At 39.9% G+C, this 17,951-nt stretch overlaps 1 protein-coding gene across 1 annotated transcript in view; it reads right to left on the bottom strand.

The window, feature by feature from the left end:
* The window catches only part of LOC120782975 (plexin-B1-like), a gene marked incomplete at its 3' end in the record, with an annotated part of 102,726 nt that overhangs the window by 68,901 nt on the left and 15,874 nt on the right, over window positions 1-17,951 (bottom strand). The window contains exon 2 of the mRNA XM_040115587.1: window positions 8,310-8,380. The remainder of the gene's footprint in view (window positions 1-8,309; window positions 8,381-17,951) is intronic.

The following is a 17,951-nucleotide window of genomic DNA, read 5'->3' as shown; positions in this document are numbered from 1 at the left end:
TAGGTCTGTCACTATTTCTTTAAACCAAGTTCGAGCTTAGTTCGAATGACACAGAATTTGTTTGATTGAATTTGTTTGCCACCCCCCATCTCTCCACTGCACCCTCCACATATCCTTGCATATAAATCTTGCTTACTTACTTATTGGTGATGATATTTATACAAGCTTCTGGCAAGGGGCCTGCTGAAGCTGAGCGTGCCAAATAGTAGGCAATCAGACGAGGTTGTACACTTCTTGTGGCTCTGCTCATCTGAGGTGCCTCTGCTGCCTCAGCAGGTGAGTTCGTAGATTGCTTGTGTTGTGGCATAAGACACCTTCTTTGTACAAAGTGGACAAACAGCCTTATCCTTTGTTAGTTACTTTTTCACTTACGGGTTAGAACCCAAACTATTTCCACACACTATTTCTCAGACATTTTGATGTCGTGATTGTCCGCTCAGGACAACTTCACTCACAAGTGTCCTCCATTTTCATAGCAAACAAAATAACATTATTAGCTTGATTGGTCAACAGGGCATGCCATAGGTCAAGCTGTTGGTGACGCTTTAGAGCACCCTCTGCTGGATCATGTTGCACTTATAGACTGCAAATTTTGAATTCAAACAGGTAATTATAGTTTCAATATTAATATTAATATTTAAGTTGATATTTTTGCAACTGCCTTACATTAACATTACATCAACAAAAAAATCTGAAGTAATCTTTTAGTTGTCCGATAATCAGACTGAATATCCATTAGGGATACGCACGATTAGTTGACTAAACAATGAAACGTTGCTACCCTTGGTAGTTGGTACCAGAAATATTAGACGGTTAAACGAAATATTAATGTTTTATTAATGTACAACACTGGTTAGCTGTTGGGCGGCTATGATGTTACACAGCCGTCCACCACTAGCCGGGGCTGCTGCCCTGTCAGAAGGCAACCCCCCCCCTCAACGCGTGCTCATGCCTGCTCAGTCCGAAAAGATGAGTTGACACATCCAGATTGGAGCACAGCCATCACAAAATGATGGAGGAGATCAAACCGGACATAGAGAAGGCAGAATATGTGGCCATAACTACAGACAGATGGACTTCTATGACAATCGAGTTGTACATGACAATAATGTGTAATTTTAAATCACTGAAGGAAACCTAGTTAGTAAGGTGCTCCAGACGTGCGCACCAAAGTAAAGACATACTGCTGAAAACGTGGCAGTCCACCTGCCAGGTGCTATTAGCAAGTGGGGACTGGAAAAGAAGGTCATAGGCTGTGTCCACAACAATGCAAGCAACATGGTGGTAGCAAACAACGACCTGCTGGAGTGGGAAGCAGTGCTTTGTTTTGACAATATTCTGCAAATAGGCATAAATGATTGACTGAAGGCGAGTGCCATGAGCCAGCTGGTTGGTGCATGCATGAGACTGGTGAGCCATTTCCACCACAGTACTGTGGCCACCATGGTGCATAAAAACATGAGCAACAAGACTTGCCTGCACACCAACTTTTACAACCATGCGAGACATGCTGGAACTCATAGTGCAATGTAAGCGACATGTTCCTACGCATCCATGAACAGCCATGGGCCATTTAGGCCATCAACAGTGCCAGATGCCAGGACACTGGAGCTGTCGGATGACAATTGAGTCTGTGCTACCTGTGGTGGATTCCCCTCAAAAGTGCCAATGCTGCTCTGTGTGGCGAGGCAAATTAATCAATCAATGGTGTTCCAAATTACCATGAGTTTACTTAACAGGTAAATATAATAAATTAATAAAAATAATAGTTGTTACTGAAAGATGAGGAGTAGATGTCATGTAAGGATTTTGGTAATTACTCTTTTTTGTGGAGAAAACAAATCAGACAGACATACAATATCATTCAATTCCAAACAGAGTCTCATATGTTTTAATACATGTCCGGAGAGGAACTTTAACTGATAATACCATTTTCATCCATTAAGTTATCTACAATAGGCATCTCTACTCAGCAGGCGATCCCAGCAAAGTTGCTGAGTTGAAGAACACAGTGGCAGCATCACTGGAGAGAGACAAATCCAACAGAGAGAGAGCTGGAAGTGTGGCACTGCTTGCCTCTGCTCTCAAGCTCTGCCCCAAGCACCTCAGCTTTCTCCAGTTGGACATTCACTGGACAGTAAGAGAAAATCTTGCCACTCAGTATCACAACTTTCCAGCAAATGAAGATGAGTGTTATGGACCACTCAGGCCTAGGGGTAAGTGGTCTTTACTACTAGTCCTCACCTGGAGTGTGTATAAAGGGAAACGAGGAAAGAAACAGACACAGCTAGAACTGGTTTCGAAGACCAGAGACACAATGGCATGGTTAGCTCACCTTCAATTCTGCTAGCTCGGCAGTTGCCTGCGGGTCCCTCAGCAAAAACCTTAACCATACTGGTCTTGGTCCCCATGAGCGGCGCGCCCCAGCGTTGTCGTCTTGGTCAATTTAGGTTGGTTGGTTGGATTCCAACAAAAAAATTAACAAAATTGTTCTCGTAAAAAGTTCAGAGGTGTATAAAGCTGGGATTCTAACCTCCCCTATCATTCCTAACATGATGTATGTGTGTGTCTGTTTATGTGTGTGTGTGTGTGTGTGTGTATACACCTGGTGTTTGAAGCTGACTGCGAACAGCATGCCGTTGTTGAATCACCAAATAAAACTGCTAATCTAGGCCTAATTGTTTTTTTTGTAGGCCTCTTATTGGTAGTTTTTCCTGATGACTGATTATTATTTGTTAATATTTTTTATTATTTTAAATGTTATTTTGTTAAAATGTTGTTTTAGTTTATGGCCCAAAGTGTCGCACATTTCAGCGGCAATTTATTTATTTTAAATGTTTTTTGTTAACTTTTATTCAGTGCGTTGCTAGTGAGTTGTTGTCATGTTTTGTAGGATAATGTGCAATGTTCATAAGTGCCACACATTTCAGCGGCATTTAAAATACAATTTGGTTATTTAAGAATGTGATTAAAGGTTTCAAGTGGCTCCTAAATACACGCAAAATTTTTTGGTACAATTTTATCAGTGAAATTGTGCCCAATTTTGACTGAGTATTGTCTTGCTTTTAGACTACTACAAATTTAAATTTATATTTAATCATCAGAGAAATTAGTCCTAGAGCTTGTCGATTAGGCCTCACGTCATTCAGTGAGATGAGATGGTAACAGGTAAAGCTTACAGACTGTGTGCTGGCAGATGGGGTTGATATACTGAATCGCTGAGTACAAAGAATTGCTGGAGTGGCATGATAGGGAGGTATGGTGCAATAATGCAAAAACCAAAGGATGAAGGTAGGAGTGAAAAAATTAAATAGAAAAGAGACTGTAGATTTATGCTTGACCAAGGTATTACTGGAAGTCTTGCAATAGATACCTACAGCATAAGTTTAAATTGTATTTACATTCTTTCATTCACTCTGTGACACAGAGCAACAGTATTGTTGTGATAGACAGCAGCATTCACAGTGAGCAGAGTATGCAGTGGAGATTGCTTTGCCAGATGTGTGTTACTGAAAAAGAAAAGATTACCAAGTCTTCCTTCATTGATTTAACTTCACTATGAACAATGTCCAATGGCATCCGAGACACAAGCAGCCAAAGCTGACCAGTCATAAACACTGTAGCCCCTAAGCGTAGTTATGTTTTGAGCAGGCTCCATAGCTACACTGTGAACACCCCTTAACACAAAATTTCAGCATACCGTGTAACTACAACATCACCAGTTTGATTGTGACCAGGGAGCTTTATAATTCGTCGCCAGTTCTCTCCCAATTTTTCCTGTCTATCTCTAGTCGCAAAATGGACAAAACGTCATTTTACAAACAACAAAACACTCTTCACTTACTGTATAATGATGAAGTAAAAGTTACTGTGAAGTATTGTATGGGCCTTTTTTTACTTTGTTTGTAAGTGAACAACACAAAGCTTGCCACGGCTGTAGTTCCTATCATGTTTTCTTGTAGAACTATACACTTTACACAGTTGCTGGTTGCTTTGGTATTTTAGCCATAATTTCCTTTAAATCTCTTAAGATGTTTCGGATGGCCCTATCAAGTACCAAAAGCTGACACAGAATGCTTGCTCTGACTACTGTGTACTTATTATTATTATTAGTAGTAGTGTTATTAGTATTGTTATTATTAGATAAATCCTGATTTTTAAATTTTAAACTATTTTATTTAAGTGCAGTTCTTGTATTGTTAGAATTAAGAAAACACTAAATACTGATGCATGTGAGAAAAATCCAGCTCATTGTGTTACATGAAAATGTAGAAAAAATGTTTTCATGCTCAGCAAAACAAGTTAGGCATCAGTCTTGAAACTCAAGCATCTTACTGAAAACTTGTGAATGACAACCATTCCTGTGCCTTAGTTTAACAGAAACAGCACAGTTACAATAAATGGATGCTGACCTGGAACCAAACTCTAAATTAAGCCAAAATAAATCATGCCTGGAGGATTTGATGATGTTTAATGATAAGGCTGATAAGGCTACAATTTTTGTTACTGTCAACAAATACCCTGAGAAAACCAAAACCTGGTAGGTATCTCCAAGTCCATCTCTGAATACTTATTTACTTCTCTACCTTGTGGTAGCCCAAATACCGTTGTTTTTTCTTGAAGACAAAAAAAAAACAATATACAGCCCTGGAAAATATTAAGAGACCACTGCAAGTTTTTCTGAAATTAGCATCTCTACATGTATGACCGCCATTCCATTCCACTGTCTTTTGAATTCCAACACAAGCACACCTCATTCTAATTAATGAGGTACTGATTAGGTGATCACCTGAACCAAATCTTATTTAACGAGGAAAAGTATAAAAAACACTGCTGTGGTCATAACTATCCTCTTGCATTATGACCAGCTGGATGGCAAAAACCCTGCTAGTAGTACCTCAAAAGTAACTGGAACCAAAAAATAACTATTGACCATGCCAAAAGAAAAGTTTTGACTGGGGAAAAGAAGGGTTCAATTCTGGCTTTTCTGGCAGAGGGATACAGTGAGCGTCAGGTTGCTTTCATCCTTAAAATTTCTAAGTTTGGCAGTTCATAAGAACAAGGTCAAGGAGCAGACATTGGGAACAACAAAGCTACAGACCGGCAGAGGGCGAAAACGACTGTCCACTGACCGATGACCGGTGACCGATGACCGTCAAGTTATTCAAATGTCACTCAGCAACCGTAGGATGAGATCAAGTGACGTACAAAAAGAATGGCAAATGGCAGGTAGGGAGAAGTGCACAGCGAGAACGGTTCGAAACAGGCTCCTAGGGGCAGGGCTCTAATCGTGTAAAGCTAGAAAAAAGCCCTTCATCAATGAGAAGCAAAGAAGAGCCAGGCTGAGGTTCGCAAAAGACCATAAGGATTGGTCCACAGAGGACTGGAGTAAGGTCATCTTCTCTGATGAGTCCAATTTTCAGCTTTGCCCAATACCTGATCATCTAATGGTCGTCTGTGGCTTGTAGACCTGGAGAGGTCTACAAGCCACAGTGTATCTCATCTTGGTGGAGGATTGGTGATGATCTGGGGGTGCTTAAGCAAGGCTGGAATCGGACGGATGCGTCTTTGCAAAGGACGCATGAATCAAGCCACGTACAAGGATATCCTGGAAGAAAATTTGCTCTGACAATGTTCCCCAACTCTGAGGATTGGTTTTTCCAGCAGGACAATGCTCCATGCCACACAGGTAGGTCAATCAAGGTGTGGATGAAGGACCACCAGATCAAGACCCTGTCATGGCCAGGCCAATCTCCAGACCTGAACCCCATTGAAAACCTCTGGAATATGATCAAGAGGAAGATGGATGGTCACAAGCAATCAAACAAAGCTGAGCTGCTTGAATTTTTGCACCAGGAGTGGCATAAAGTCACCCAACAGCAATGTGAAAGACTGGTGGAGAGCATGCCAAGACGCAAGAATGCTGTGACTGAAAATCAGGGTTATTCCACCTAATATTGATTTCTGAACTCTTCCTTAGTTAAAACATTAGTATTGTTTAAAAATGAATATGGACTTGTTTTCTTTGCATTATTTGAGGTCTGAAAACCCTGCATCTCTTTTGTTATTTTGACCATTTGTAATTTTCTGCAAATAAATGCTCTAAAGGACAATATTTTTATTTGGAATTTGAGAGAAATGTCAGTAGTTTATAGAATTAAACAAAAATGTTAATTTTACTCAAACATATCTATAAATAGTAAAATCAGAGAAACTGAAATTTTTGCTGTGGTCTCTTAATTTTTTCAAGAGCTGTATATAGCTTAATTTTTAAAAAAGGCTCTGTAATTTGCTGAAATATTAGGACAATGTAGTTTTTAATCAAATGCTACTCAAGCCTGAGTAATTAGTCTATTTGTTAGGGACTATTTTCAGATCAACAGATTAGTTCACATTTGGTGTTCTTGTGAGTATTTCCGGTAACAAGACAGTATCTTTGGAGTTGAGTCAAAATAAACTACAGTATGTGTGTGTGTTCATGGTAATGAACTAATTCTGGGAGCAAACACCACACTGTCTGTAAAAAAGCTTAAGATAAAAAGAGGATGGTTTCTACAACAGGATAATGATCCTAGACACACCTCAAAATCCACAATAGAGTACCTCAAGAGGCGCAAGGTTTTGCCTTGGCTCTCACAGTTCACTGACCTAAACATAATTGAAAATCTGTAAATTTAAATAAACCTCAAAGAGCAGTCCATGCAAGACGGCCAAAGAATGTTACAGAACTAGAAGCCTTTTGCAAGGAAGAATGGGTGAATATCCCTCAAAAAAGAATTGAAAGACTCTTACCTACCTACAAGAAGCATTTGCAAGCTGTGATACTTGCCAAAGGGGATGTTAAGATGTTCTGACCATTCAGGGTGCCCCAACTATTCACAGTAACAGTAATTTTGAACAGGGATACCCCAAACTTCAGTGGCAAACAATACTTTTTCAGTTCACTCATGGTTATACAGTGGTTCTTCCCTCACAAACTATGTGAGGGAAGAACCTCAGATAAACATTAGCAACAGATAAACATTAGTTAGTGACAGTTGATAAGACATACTGCTGGCCACATCTGTCATCTGCTCAGCAGCAGCTAAAAATAAGAAGCTGCTAGTTGAATGTTTTCAACACTGCTTTACTAATGATTATTCGCGTCAGAGTTTAGTGAAATTGTGCTTTTTTCCAAAATCAGTGTCTAAACTCAAAGTCACTCACTGCTGCGCCCAAAAAATATTGATATTGATCCTTAGGTCCTGATGATCCTTCAGATCAGTTTGTGACATCTCTAGTCTGTGGACATGATTACTCAGCCACTGTTGTCATTGAGTCTGCACACTGCACAGTAAACCTGCTGTAAAGCTCAGAAAGTGAAGATTTGGTGTCAGTCTCCATGACACTTCAGCAGTTGGATGGTATCTCCTACCACTCATCCAATTTGCCACCCCGCAATGGCCAAAGCTGGAAGATGGGGTTTGGGTTATGTGCAGAAACTGCTCACAGTAGGATGCAACCCTTGGCATTCTGGCCCAGAGAGAGGTTATAAGAAAACACACAGTTTACCGACCAATGAGATAAAGCTGGTTCAAACAAAACAGCTTCCTGGCTTCCCCCTTTTTGGCTTATTCTCTAGCCAGTTCCTCCACACTACCTCAGCCTAGGAATAAATAGTCCTGGCTGCAATTTCACAATGTAATCAAAACACTGGACTCTGTGGGAGCACCAAGAAGATAGGAGCCTGGCAGAGCAGTGGGACAGGGAGGACAAGGACTTGGACAGGGAGGCAAATCAAGGAAGGGGGATCAGGCGTTAGTTTGTGTAACCAAATTCAGCTGGAGGAAAAACGAAGTACTCCCTGTTGATGGCAAAAACTGTAAGAGCAGGGCTGATTGACGGAAGGGAAATATGAAAATAAAACAGATAAACGTCACATTGGGGAGGCCTCAGTTTAGATGGCCTGAGCTTCGGGTTTGGCGTGGGGAGGAATAATTGGGAGGTGCTGCTGGCACTTTAAAGACCTGCTGACTGTGATGGGATGTGGTTTGGGGGGGAAGTGGACTACACAGCAGGAGGCGGAAACTCAAATCCCATGAGCCATTGTGTAATTCATATGAACTAAAAGAAGAAATTAAAAAAAGTTTAAATGATCAGCCCCTACACACATCTGGCTATTCTGGTGTACAACATCAGCAATGCCCAAAAAGCAAAATCACATTTATAATGATTATATGAGAATAAAAATTAGTTAGGACCACCATTTCTTTGACTATGTATAACGTTTCTAGGAAGCATGAGTACCCGGGAGAAATTGAGTTTCCTACCTGTGGAAGTCTACTGCTCTATTCCTGCCATTTCCAATCTTTCCATGGTTCCCATGAGGATCTGTCCAAACCTGAAGGAAGACCAGCAGTTAAAAAGTCAACAAATTTTTACAGATGTCTCTCCTAATAGCCAAAAGCAAAGTAAATCGACTGCAGTTAAAATGGACTGCACTTATATAGCGCCATTCTAGTCTTAATTGACCACTCATAGCACTTTGTACTACTGCCACATTATCCCATTCACACACACATTCATACAGCACTTTTCTATATAAACAGTGCTTTCTATACACACACACACACACACACACACACACACACACACACACACACACACACACACACACCCACACACACACACACACACACACACACACACACACACACACACACCAATTATACATCGGGGGCAATTTGGGGTTTATTATGTTGCCCAAGGACACTTCGACATGCGGACTAGTGGAGCAGGGGATTGAACCTTAAACCTTCCGTTCAGTGGACGACCCATTCTGCCTCCCGAGCCAAAGCCACCCCAAGTATAACACAAATGTTTCTTTGAGGAACTATAATGTGGTAACAGATGATGATTGTACGAGCCAGTGGCTGAAAAATTATCCCCTACAAACTGGGCTTAAGCCATTTGCAATGCCTGTTATGTTTTCTGAATTCATGGTACAAAACTGAGGGCCTCCATTCTTCATACAAGGCAATTATTGTTCACTACCATAACAAAGACCTTGCTGAAAACGGCAAGGGAAGATACGACACAAAAGTCACCTTTTAAAAGCCAGACAAATGGTTGCAACTGACAAGAGAGCCTGGCACAACATTATACACGACCTCGCTGTAATACTTTAACAACACGTGCTCAAAGATAAGGCCAACGGATGGTTAGGAGAGGTGTAAAGTTTGCTCTTATAGGGAATGTCTGGAGTAAATGGTAAGTGTAAAACCAGTCACTTGTAAAACCAATACAGGAGTGAGGGATATGGTTAAATAAATATACAACCACACATTCAAACCATATTGTGTGCAATTTGTCTAAATTCATTTTGTCAATATTTCAAATCCCACCCTCTCCTGCTTGCTAGTTATGCAGGCTACCCTAATCACTCCCTACTTCCATATATCCACTGAAAGAAATACCCACAGTGAAAGAAATGTCTGACTCTGCCATGTCCAACGGTGCTTCAAATCTTTACATTACATTTGCAGTCTGCAAAAAACACCATGATATCATAAAATATGCTCATAATTCATTTAAAATGGTGACGTGGGTGTTAACACACTAATAATAAAACCATATAAAGTGGGGTCCAAAAGTCAGATATGTAAAAAATAAAACAAAAAAATGATATACCTTGATGGCAGGAGGTCTACATTTCAGAGATTAAACAGATAACATAAAAAAATATACAAACCATAAATAATTACAAAGACAACAAAGTAAAACCAAACACGCCTTTATGTGCCTTCTAGGTTTAACATTCAAGATTTTAATAGCTTTGGAGAATGTACTTCTTTTAAACTGTCCAGATTTAAGACAGAGTTGTCTGAACTCCCTCCAAGAAGGCATTTCCTCAAAGGGTGGAGCTGCTGGGTGAGAATCATATCTATCAATAATAAAGGCTTTTAGTTGAAGCTGAACTCTATAAATTAAAGAGAGTGACCAGTAATTTCAGATGCAATCTGAACTCTTTTCTCTAATGCATTTGTTTCCACAGTAGTTAAACTACCAAACAAAACTGTGATTGAGAAAGTTAGCACACTATCTATAACAGATGTGTAAAAGTGGACCAAAGCTTTACTTGAAATGCTAAATTTCTTGAGCTTCAACAAATACATAATCTCTTATTAGCCAACCTCCTGGTTGGAAGGAATAACCGAATCCACAGGTGGTTTCATTCATAAAAACATGAGTCCAAATAGTGTTGTTGAAAACAGACCTACCTTGGAATTGAGGTCAACAATGCCCAGTCGGTTGGGTATGTTCCTAATGACAAATTTTTCTGTCGATTAAATGGCAATTTAAATTTAGACTAGTTGAACAGTCTAAAAGTAAGAAAACACTCAAATTTGTCAAAATTGAGAATGTCCATGGCTAAATTTTCATAGTTTTCTCCATTTTGTTTACATTAACAACAACAATTGTCTAGTTTACTGTTGTGTTGACAGCCTGTGCTAATACACTGTGAATTCTGAATTGGGATCAAGATCATTACAGGTTGAATTTTTTTTTTCTTTTTACTTTTTTCCATGTTCAAATGGTAGCTCTTATTACAGATTAAAAAGTAGCAGCCACATCTGGACAATATTTAAAACACTAAATGTTGAAAACAATGAGACTGAATTCCACTAAAGTGCTGTACCGTATTAGCAGTCCAGAAAAAAAAAAAAACAGATCAAATGAATCCCGGATCCTTCTCTGCTTTCACAACCTTAAATTCTCAAATTATTTCTCATTTTTTACTTGTCTTTTACATCAGGTATCCTGAAGCTGTAAAGGCTGTATGATTCCCTTCCTACAGGGGCTTCAAATGACAGTCATTGTCTAGGAATGCTACCTTAACTTGGATGAAACTTGGTCAAACCTGGAATTTTTCCAATCCACCCTGAACACTGAAAAAAATAAAATTGTTTTAAGTTTTTTTATAGACCTCTACCAGCTGATCCATCAGCTCCTACCTCTTACCTGTGGCCAGGATGGTTTAGCTCTTGTTTTGTGTGGAGACTCCCTCAGGTGAGATGCTGGCTCAGATGCAAGACACTAGCTCAGTCATATACTGTTCCTATTTATCTTTGACCCAGACTGTGAGGATGAGGCCACGAGCTGAGCTGCATGAAAAAAAGTTGTAAGCACAAAGAGCAGTTTGGTGGAATAGTGGGCAAGATTGATGGCTGATAGGACTGAAGCAACAGAAGAGGAAAGAGCGTGGTCTTTTCTCTAATGTGTATTTCCCTCAGTGAGTTTCCTATTCAAGGATTTAAGTTGACCTGTACCACATAGTGGTTCATTAAGTTGAGCAAGCAGGCTGCAGATGAGTTATCAGAGAGCCTAGAAAACCTTTACTCAGAAAAATATTGGAAATGTTTGACTTTGAGCAGTGAAGCCATGTCCTTCAGCCAATAGTTCTTTTGACGCAAGGCCAAATGAAAAAAAAACCTTATGTGAGAGCACTCTCACAAAAACAACGAGGCGCACTCTTTCGTGTTAAGGGGGGACTTGAATCCGGATACATTTAAGCCTTTATGGCTCCCTTTTTGGCCATAAAAAGGGACTGTACCAATTTCAGCCAGGCTTCCCTTTGTTAGGAAATGTACAGTGACTCAACTGGTAACATGGCATGTCGGTCACCCTTGCCAAAACCAGTGAGTCACTGGCCAAAAAAGGCAGTCTAACAGTTCTCCTCCCCTAACAACCTCTACAGGGAGGGACATCGCACCCAGGAGTCCTCTGAAACATGTCCACTGCTCCAATAACAGAAGGACCTTTTGAGAGCGCCAAGAGGGACCTGACTCAACTCAAATCAGGTCAGATTAACCTGGGAAAGAAAAATATCACTACCACAGCACAGTGGAGGGAGCGAAGCATATTTTGTATAGACAGGACACATGTCCAAAGCAACCAAAACTGTCATAAAAAGGATTCTCATGATAAAACAGACTTCAAAAAGAGGCCATTTCCAGCTATTATAAAATCATAGAATTAGTGCAAGCTTTCACCCCTGACTTGGCAAAAGTAGCAAATTTTGGTATACATGATAGCACCATAATGTTATTCGTTTTTCCCCCCACTGGCTTCTTAATTGTCCATTCAGTGGAGCTTGTCCCAGATCCAACATCAAACAAGACTAGGTCAAAACCTGAACCACCCTTTATCTGCTTGCTTCTCTCCTAATCTCTGTGCTCACATATACAGTAATTTAATTCAGCCAAATTCCCTATTAAGCTGTTATCATTTACGTTTTTTTCTGTTTCTGTTGTCAGACAACGGAACTCGTATGAAATAGTGACTGAAACGAGGTCCATTAAGACTACGTGTTAATTCCCAAGCTGCTGCCATGCACTGCTAAAATCCTTATTTTCTAACCGCAACGTCATCTGACAAAAATCACCGTACACATAAGTTAAAGTGTGATTTTGGCTATATTTACCTGTAAAATAATCCCTTAGAGAGAAGGTTAGAAGCTCATTCATGTCTGTCAGTTGTCGTGCAGTCAACTGAATGAGACACATAGAAGGGTGTGCCTGCAGACAGGAAAGCCCAACCTTGCACTCACGGGGCAATACTGGTGACTTTTCACTGGAAAGTAGAAAAGGTTTGTCCATAAAAATTCACTAGATTTGTTGCTATGTGCTTTTGTTAAGAAAAGTCACTACAAGGGTGAGAGAAGTCAGTAAATCTAGCGACAAAAGCACTAAATTGGCAACACTACCTGTAAACACCCCTCTGATGACGCAATAGAAACTGTTTGCACCTATTCATTTTGAAAGAGCAACAACTCCAGCACTTAGTCACATGGCATTCAGTTGACCAATGGTGTAACTTCATCACTCACTCACGTTTATATGGCTGGCCCCGCTGTTGCAGTCTATCCAAAATCGTGGCTCTTCACAGGAGGAAATGACACAGCATCACCTAAACCATCAGTGCTACCATTCTTGAGGTTGTTAAGCTGTCGGTCTTAAAACTACCATTGACAGTGTGCCTTTGGCCACGGCCGCTCTGTAATTAAATACCAGAATTTTCTTTCTTTTTTACCTCTGTCCCTTGGAAAATATAAACAGTGTCTAAATACAGCTTCTGCCCTGCCCTATGAGGCTCGCTGGCACAGGGCTGATGCCACCCTGCTTCATTCCTTAACCCACGTTTGGTCATTCAACCTCGGAGTCAACAGTTTTACCAATAAATCCCACCAAAACAAAAAAAACCACCATTTGGAGGTGAAACTGAAAGAAAGCACACTCAGAATGTTCGTAATAATCCCTCATTGCACAGGAAAACTGTGTGCAATAATTTAAGTACAGTATGTAAACTGTAAACTAAATAAAAAGTTTGGTTTGTGTGATTGTCATGTTTCTTTCACCCTTTGACTTCTTTTTGGCAATGTTGCTGCTTTTCCAAAACCCAGTAATTATTAATTAGGGGCTGGTTTATGATCTGTCAGAACTAGTTCATAAGTCCTGTTGTCCGACCACACTGGAAATCAAAATTGTTTATAGTTGATCGGAACAGCCATATTCAAAGGCAGATTGAAAAGCCAGCCGTCATAGGGGAGAGGAGATGCAATATAATTTAAAAGTGGAAATAACAATGTACATTTTCAGACAGTTTGTCAAAGAAGATATTCTGTAGTGTTGTACTGGGTTGTACACATAAAAAGTGACACGAATAGTTGTGTAACAATTGAAAAAGGAGAGCTAGAGGGAAAAGATTAAGCTTTGGCTCCTTTCTCACCTCCACACAGCCTACCAATCATGTTGTGAAGTGAGTATGAATGTTGATTGTCTGTTTTGGAAAGTTACAAAAATGGTCACACACAGACCCACCTTATCCAACATCAGAGAGGAGTAGGGGAGGGGGTTTCCAAAGCTATCCGATTATCCAACAAGGAGTTGGATGGAGCATAAATCTCACTTATCAGTTCTCAGCCCAATTGCAGCTCTGTGGGGCTGTGCTGAGGCACAGTGGTGCTTTTTTTTTTTAGCTAAATGCTAATGTTATGTCACAATAACAATGTCAACAAACTGTAACAAGGTTAAAGTGTACCTTAAATTTTACTCTTGGTTGGTTTATGTTAGCCATCTTACATTAGTGTTTTGGCATGCTAAAATTAACTAATTAGTACAAACCACAAAGTACAGCTGAGGCTGATGGGAATGTTATCAGTTCTGCAAGTATTTTGTTATAAACAAAAGTATTGGGAAAATTAAACTATTGACTTGATGGTGCTAAATAAAGATTTAAGGGATAACCAGCGTTATTACAATCCATCCTTAGGGGACCATGAATGTCCAAATATGGCAAACCATCCATTACTTACATAGACATTTTACTGAAAACTACAAATGTGAACCCTCACGGCGGCCCAAGAGGATATGTCAGGGGAACACTAAGTCCAAAGGCTTTTTCATCTGGGAACCGTGGCTGTCTGTACAACGATTCCTTCCACTACAACACTAATTGTTGAAATATTTCACTCTTGAACAATGTGGTGCACCGACATGCCATCCACAGAGCTGCACTGCTAATGTGGCTAAAAATAAGATCTAACATCCAGGGGATTTGTAACCTAGTAACACTGACAGTCTTTTGCAGACTGACACAGTAATGGACAATATTTGGTTTTGGTGAACAGGCGTTACTATTATAAATAGGATTTATTTTAATGTTAAGATGTTTAAACTTCATTTGACTGACTTTCCAAATAATTTCACAGAGACACCAAGAGATTGCAGGAGAGACAGAGAATATGTTTGGTCAGGCCACAGAGAGAAATTGTGTAGAAAGCTGAAACTAAAACTTAACTGCATTTGCTACTTATATGATTCAGTTATGTGTAATTATATGTTTCAGCAGAGCTATAATTGCAGACTGGAGTATCTGAACTGTGATGATGAGATTAACCTGCAACACCAGTCTAATATGAATGTTTCAAGTGCTGGCTGAAAAGCCTCTCTCCTGTTTGAAGGAGGCATCAGTGAAAAGGGTAGCACTCCCTCTAGCTCTAACTTCTGCTTCCATTCTTACTGCCTCATGGTTTTTCTCTCTCCCTTTCCCCAGGCTCAGTAGCCTGGTGTGTCCCAGCCATGCCTGTCAGGCACGTTCACACATCTGCAGAGCTCATAGAACAGCAGCCAAACAGATCTTCACCTGCAGTACATGAAGCTCTGTTGCAGAAATCCATTTTGAATGTCATGCAAAGTAGAACAATGTATAAGTGTGAACTTGTTCTTTTGCTTTCAGATGAAACTCGATAATGTACTGCATAAGCAACAGCTGCAGCAGAGGCCCAGGGGCAACATTTAAAGGATGATTCTGGTTTATTTCATCTTTATTTCCTATAAATGTTGCTATCGCTCTATGGGTCGCAATAGGTTTGCCCTCACCACCTCCATTGTTAAGATTTGGGGAAAAAAGGACTTGTGCAGAAAAGTGAATATGGTGGGGCAACCAGCACAAGAGCCCTACAGCTTTCCAAAGAAACTTTTAAAACGTTTGTCTCTCAGTGTGACCCAAAGTAAAGAGAGTGTAGCCACTAGGAACAGGCATTATGGCTACTTCTTTGGGACTTCCATCCAGGGTATCTTGCCAGCTAACCCAATCACCCTGCATAACACTAATCTGAGATGTCACACACTTTTTATTTTTGAATATTTTTTACACTGGGTCCAGGAATATAATCAGATGCTAGTGTTTGCTGGTGGGGACACATATTGTAATCCCTCACACAGCATTTTACGTGTTCTAATCACTTTTTCTTACTGTATGGAGAGCTGAGGATTTCTTCAGTCGGCCTCTGTGAATTTTGGGGAGGTGAAAGAAAGGTCTCCAGGAGCACAAAGTTGATAAATACTGAAAAATCATTCTATGATATTTCCCCTTTGGAATTACTATAATTCATGGAGGCACCAATATTTTCAAATGTGGATTTTGCAGCAAAAGGATTTCTCCTTAGTTGGCTGGTTCCCGAGGTACATTGTCTTTCAGGATGGTCCGCTTGCCTTTCTGCCCGTTTGTTTTATCTCCTCGTCTGTTTACTCTGGTTTGGATAAATACCAGTTGACCAACACAGTGAAATGACTCGTCCTCATAATAATCCACGGCATAATTCATCATTGCATTTAGCTTTTTGAATTTCTTCAGAAGACAGTATAACAGCAGTGAAAGTTGGCCTCACACATGTAAACAAACTGGCATGTGTGGATGAATATGCAGGATGGATATGCAGGGTGATTAGGTCAGCCTGGTGGCATCTGGGGCATCAGTTGACCCTATAACAAGCCATAGTGGCTGCCTAGCGGCCACATTCTGTGTTTGCTTTGGGTCAAACTCAGAGACAAACATCTGAAACATTTATTTGGAAAGCTGTAGGACGCTCGTCCTTGTTGCACCAATACACACATTGTTGCCCGTCCTTTTTCCCCCCAAATCCCAACAATGGAGGTGTCGAGTGCAAAGCTATCACGACCCATATAATTAGTGTCTACTTTAAGAGTTCAAACAATGCAATGATGTCCTTTTCCAAATCCAGTGGAAGTGTATACTGCCTACCACTTGGTAAAAGTGGGGCATCAATAACCTTCTGGATATGCACAAGAGGGACCCACTCTTTTGTTCCAGTCATTCCAAACCATCTGCAGGTCAGCAGGGTGTCAAGTGGCCCTAGTTTAATTGTGTATTTGATTAGGAATCATCCACAAGTGATGGAACAAACTGCTATGGAATCAGGAGCCTGTCTTGCAGATACAGTTCCTGGGAAATATGCTTTACGCGTGTGTAACCAAATATCGTAAAGAGGTAACATTTGTGCAACATCGAAGGAGGAACAAGATGTACAAGTATCATTTATGCATCCTCATGGTCCCTTTAACACTTACAGTTGGCCCAACAGAGAGGATATCTGTCGGGTTCCTCTTGTGCATATCTTGAATATCCTGATTGATGCCCAACTTACACCAACTGGCAGGCAGTATACAATTACTACGGATCTGGAAAATTACATCATTGCATTGTTCAAACTCTTAAAGTAGACACAATTGCTACAAGGCTTTTAATTTCCTGATATTGCCTTAATTAAGTTGTAGCATTGTTTTTGTAGAATGTAGAATTCAGTGTGAAGATATAGTGGGCTCCAAAGCACAAAAGATTTATATAAATAACATTTTCAGCAGGCCATAACTTGGCAAATATTCAACTGTAGGCCAACCATTTTAGAATTTAAAGACATCTAATAGTGTAGAATAATCCCTGAAAATTTCAAGCATGTAGCATGAGTAATTTAAAGTAGTGACTTATGGAACTTTGTAATTTCTTAGTAAGACTCATTTATTATGGCCGCAACCCCTTTTTTAAAGCCTCCATATCTCAGAAACTAAAGGAGATACAAGCCGAAGATTTTGCACACTAGTTGTTGGGTACAATGACGTTATTTACATCACGTATAAAGCAAATCCAAGATGGTCAGTTGGGAAAATTTTCCCAAATCTGTTGATTTGACATCAAATTACCCATTACCTTTAAGACAAGTTTTGAGTGTAAAACAAGTCTTACTGTAATAAATGTAAAATTATGTTACATTTGTATACTGAAAGTATAAACATTTAAATCTAAATCTAAATTTAAATAAACTCTATTCAAGACATTCTTAGAAATGTTATAAGGCCCCTCACCAAACTGAAATGAAATTGAAAATATTGCACACAGCAAAGCTAGGGAACCAACTCTCTCCAACACTCTGAGCTAAAACAAAACAGACCTTTATAAAAACCAAGATAACAATAGTAGACAAAACAATAGGGTGCAAAACAGTTTTTTCTGTTTATTTCAGCCATTATTATAATAGCAATATTTTTAAATTTTATCGCAGCAGCACCATGTCTTTGGTTTCCACTGTTGGAGTTTGCCTGTTAGCCAGGTAG

This window comes from Xiphias gladius, chromosome 21 (genome assembly GCF_016859285.1).
Source record: "Xiphias gladius isolate SHS-SW01 ecotype Sanya breed wild chromosome 21, ASM1685928v1, whole genome shotgun sequence".
Taxonomy (NCBI): domain Eukaryota; kingdom Metazoa; phylum Chordata; class Actinopteri; order Istiophoriformes; family Xiphiidae; genus Xiphias; species Xiphias gladius.
The sequence above is the reverse complement of the archived record's forward strand: the minus strand, read 5'-3'. Positions and strand labels throughout refer to the sequence as shown.